Genomic DNA, 4,966 nt, shown 5'->3' with positions numbered 1-4,966 from the left:
CTGTGGGAGTAGAGTAGAAAGAGAATCAGGACCAGGCGGCATCAGGGTTTGTAGTCCAGATTTTTACCTTGTTAAAGAATCATCTAATTAGCTTCTTGCCTTTACTAGAAGACAGGGAGTCTTAACCTTTTCCGAAGAGCAAGCGGTAGGTTGCCATGGAAACGCGTTGTGACGGGTTTCTGAGAAAACGCGCGGAAGTAAGGGGCGGAGTTGAGGAGGGAGAAGTTTAGGTAATGTGACCTCTGATTGGTGGAGAGATACCTCACGGTGCATTCCGATTGGTCTGACACTGACACATGCGCAGTAGAACCAGAAGGCGTTCCAAAGCGGCTAGAACGGAGGGGAGGGGGATGAGCAATGAGGCAATAATCCCCATTCCGTCTGGAATCAGAGGGCGGGCCTGCCGCGGAGGCATCTGGGAAACGGAGTTCCCAGGTAGGCGAAGCCCAGGGGCCGTCGGGAAGTCAGCGGCGCCTGCGCGGGCGCCTCAGCCTCAGGATGCGCGCGCAGCGCTCTCCGCCCAGCGGAAGTTTTCGCTGGGCAACTGAGAAGGTGAGTCCAGGTAACTGCGGAGGATCCGAGGGTCAGGCTGCAGAAGCCCAGAATCCCACCCCAGTCCCCAAGTACAGAGGTGAGGAGAAGCGAGGCGAACGAGGGGACGTCCCCCGACCCCCTAGCCGCAGCTCGGCCGGGGCGTCCGTGACGTCAGCACGACCGTTTGTGGGAGGCGGAGGCCCCTGCTGTCGGGGTTCGGAATGAGAGCGGCTCCGGGTCGCGGGGTTCACTGGCCTCCTCTTGAGCTTCCCAAGCCACCTTGGGCTCCGTGTTGGGCATGGCTAAGGCGGAGATGGGCGGAACTTGTGGGAAGTTTGACAGCTCCTCCGCTGTGAAACTTGGCGTCTAAGTCATCCCGTGGTTTCTATGGAGGTGCGGCCGAAGGGGAGGCTCTGTCGCCTAGGCAATCGCCCCACCTGCGCTGGGGTGGGGTCTGACTTTTAGCCTTTTTGCTGTGCTGTTTCCTGAACTTTCTAGGAGGAACACTATACAGTAGTTGACGCATAGCAGCTGTTCCCTAAACATTTGTTGAATAAGTCAAATAAATTAAGATAAAGACTGGCCTGAGGGTTGGAGTCTTAGGGTTTCAAGTCCTGACCTGGCCATTGCATAGGTGACTTCAGCACATCCAATTTTATTGAGCGTTTACTATATGGAAGGCTCCGTGCAACCGATATTACACTACTATAACCTGGGTTTGAACGGTGCTAGTCTAATAGGCACTGTTCAAGCCCAGGTTATTATAGCAGTGTCTAAAACAAAAATCCTGCCCAGCTAATTCACATTCTCAGGGTGGTTGGGGATGCCAGACACTAAAAAAGAAATGTTAAAGAATATTTACAGGTCTGCAGTCCCTTATCTATAACTTTAAAATCCAAAACGTTCTGAAAACTGAAAGGTCTTTTTCTCTGTTTTGCAACTTACTTGGCAGGCCAACCTCACCTGGCTTTGAACTTGTTTGCTGGCAATACCCACTCTGAACTGATGTGTGACTATTTAGAATTTTTAAAGATTTTGTTGTGCAAATCATATACTTATGGAGAGTTTCCCTGGATCTCGCCGGTGTTGCAATATGTAATAGGTACTAAAATCCAAAAAATTTGGCTGGGCACGGTGGCTCCCGCCTGTAGTCCCAGCACTTTAGGAGACCGAGGCGGGCGGATCACCTGGGTTCAGGAGTTCGAGACCAGCCTGGCCAACATGGTGAAACCCCATCTCTACTAAAAATAAAAAAATTAGCCGGGCATGGTGGCATGCGCCTGTAATCCCAGCTACTCGGGAGGTTGAGGCAGGGAGAATCGCTTGAACCCAGGAAGCGGAGGTTGCAAGTGAGCTGAGGTCGTGCCACTGCTCTCCAACCTGGGTGACATAGCAAAACTCTGTCCATCATGCAATACATGGCAGAAGCAAGATCCAAACCCAGGCAGATTATTTCCCAAGTTTATCCTCTTAACCCCTGTACTGATCTGCTTCTAAGTGGCAGGTCTTTTTTAAGGACCATCCAGCTAGATAATTCCGGCCCTGAGCTTTGAGTCTCTGGCTGGATGTCTAGACTTGCCTGAGAGATGAATGTGTACTGACACAGCTGGGGACCCCCGCCCCCACCTTCTTGGCACATTTTCTTTTGCAAAGGAGACAATGATTTATTCACTCAGCAAACGTAGACCCAGCATTTGCTCTGTGCCAGGGCTGTTTGAGGCTCTGGGCACACTGTGGCAAACAAGGCAGGGAAAAGTCCCCGCCATCATGAAGCTTACATTCTAGTAAGTCAGAGTATGTCAGGTAGTGACAAGCACTGTGAAGAAAAATAAAGCAAGGTAAGGAGGATAAAACATGCTATTAGTAAAATGGTGTCCAGGGCCAGGCACGGTGGCTCGAGCCTGTAATCCCAGGACTTTGGGAGGCTGAGGGGGATCACCTGAGGTCAGGAGTTTAAGACCAGCCTGGCCAACATGGTGAAACCCCATCTCTACTAAAAATATAAAATTAGCCAGGCGTGGTGACACGCATCTGTAATCCCAACTACATGGGAGGCTGAGGCAGGAGAATCACTTGAACTCGGGAGGCAGAGGTTGTAGTAAGCCGAGATCGTGCCATTGCACTCCAGCCTGGGCGAAAAGAGCCAAACTCCATCTCAAAAAAAAGAAAAGAAAAAACACAATAAAATCGTGTCCAAGAAGGTCTCTGAGAAGGTGACATTTGAACAGAGAGCTAAAGAATGTGATGAGGAAGTGAACTGTGTGCACTCTTGGGGGGACAGCGTTCCAGGCAGATGGGAGAGCAGGTGCAAAGGTCTTGGGGAAGAAACGTTCTTGTCACGATTGGGGAAAAGCACCGAAGCCAGCGTGGCTGACTCAGCATGAGCAAGGGGAGATGGTGGGAGAGGTCAGAGAGGGAACAGGGAAGTGGCAGATCATACAGGGGGCTCCTGGGCCATGGTAGGAATTTCAGCATTTATTCTGTCTAAAATGAAATCCACCATACGGTTTTGAGTAGAGGAGGGACAGGGTCTGACTTACATTTTATTTATTTATTTGTTTATTTATGAGACTGAGTCTTGCTCTGTCGCCCAGGCTGGAGTGCAGCGGTGCAATCTTGGCTCATTGCAACCTCTGCCTCCCAGGTTCAAGCGACTCTTGTGCCTCAGCCTCCCAAGTAGCTGGGATTACAGGCGCCCGCCACCACGCCCGGCTGATTTTTTTTTTTTTGTACTTTTTTAGTAGAGACAGGGTTTCACCATGTTGTCCAGGCTGGTCTGGAACTCCTAACCTCACGTGATCCGCCCACCTCAGCCTCCCAAAGTGCTGGGATCACAGGCGTGAGCCACCATGTCCGACCCACCATATGGGCCAGGGCAGGGACACAGACAGGGTCTGACTTAGATTTTAAGTGGATGCGTCTAGCTACTGGGTTGAAAATAGATTGTAGGGACAAGCGTAGAAGCCGAAAGTCTAGTTAGGAGGCTGCTGCAGTAGCACAAGGGAGAGATGGTGGCCTAGACCAGGCTGGTGACGGTTTCAGAACCGGGGGTGGCACATGGTTAAAAGACTCTCTTGCCGTGGTTCCACACCCAACATCAGCTTCCAGATTTAAATCTACAAGAATGTTCTGACCTGCTGCCCCAAGAACCCAGTCTGGTTTTGCGTTTTCGTTGTATAAATCGGCACCAGGTGAAGAACATGGGCTTTTGGGTTCTGGATTTCAGCTGCGTCCCCACTGTTTTCTAGGTGAGTGGAGTCAGGTCTGGGGGAAGGAGAATTGTCACCCTTTGAGCATCATTTTGTAGGTTTCAAAGATGGGATAATCATCCCTACCTCATAGAGTGGAGGGAAAGATTAAACAAAATCATGTGTCTGGCTCGCCGCTTAAGAGGTTTGTGGCCCTGGGCAAGTCATTTGCTCTCTGAGCCTCTGCTTCTCATCTCCCCAAAGGGGAAATCATTCTTACCTTGAAAAGGGTGATTGGGAAGGTTCTGTAGATAATACCTGCCGAGAACTTAGCACAGTGGTCTGCACATACTGAACTGTCATGAAATGAGAACCGTCTTAAGTGAGTGACTTGACCTCTCTGTGCAGCAGGGACTCCCTGTTCTGGTTACTATGTCTAGAGAACAAATCGTCCCACAATTCACTGGTGTAGAACCACCATTTCTTGTGCCCATGGATCCTATGGGCCAGGAATTCAGAGTGAGCACAGTGGGGTGGCCTGTTTCTGCTCCCCAGTGCCTGTGCCTTAGCAGGAAGACTTGAAGGCTGGGGTTTAAGTGGTCTGAGGACTTGCCCACTCACCCAGCAGCTGATGCTGGCTGTTGGCCAGGGGCCTCAGTTCCTCTCCACCTGAGCCTCTCCATGTGGTTTCTCTGCCTGGGCTACTTTAGGCTGCCTCATGCCGTGGAAACTGGCTTCCATGGGTGAGCATCCTGAGCGAGCCAGCCAGGTGCAAGTTGTTTTTTATGACCCAGCCTGGGAACTCTCATGGCCTTACTGCTGCCTGTCCTCTATTGGTAGGAGCAGTCACAGCTCTGCCGAGATCCAAAGCAGGAGGAACAGAGACCCTGACTCCTGGGAGGAGGGGTTACAAGGTTCCAAAGAGCACACAGGCCCAGAAATAGTCATGTGACCTGCTTTGGAAAATACAAATGCCACACTCTCCTATGAAGTGGTGATAATTCTGGAACCTGCGTCCTGGGCTGTTGTATAGACTAAACAGGATAATGCATAGAAAGTTGTCTGCCTGAGGACTCCTTCCCATATATTGACAGCTCGCTCCCTGGTTTCCTTTGGGTCTCTGCTCAGATGCCTCCCTCTGGGCAAGGCCCTCCTTGGCCACCCTGTGTGAATAGTGACCCACCAACCTCTGTGGCATCCTGTTTTCTTCTATGGTACTTTATTGTCCTCCATAGCCCTTTCTC

At 51.0% G+C, this 4,966-nt stretch overlaps 1 protein-coding gene across 4 annotated transcripts in view; it reads left to right on the top strand.

The window, feature by feature from the left end:
* Window positions 1–413: 413 nt before the first annotated feature.
* Window positions 414–4,966, top strand: part of VRK3 (VRK serine/threonine kinase 3) — a 48,771-nt gene continuing 44,218 nt past the window's right edge. For 2 of the 4 annotated variants that reach the window (XM_003814357.7, XM_034945154.3), the window contains exon 1: window positions 414–552. The gene's annotated coding sequence lies outside the window, so the exon portion shown is untranslated. Of the gene's footprint in view, window positions 632–701; window positions 928–4,966 lie in introns of those variants that run through there. The other 2 variants (XM_003814358.6, XM_055103367.2) reach the window with 2 other exon arrangements.

Source organism: Pan paniscus, chromosome 20 (assembly GCF_029289425.2).
Source record: "Pan paniscus chromosome 20, NHGRI_mPanPan1-v2.0_pri, whole genome shotgun sequence".
NCBI lineage: Eukaryota > Metazoa > Chordata > Mammalia > Primates > Hominidae > Pan > Pan paniscus.
This window is presented reverse-complemented; position numbering and strand designations above follow the sequence as displayed.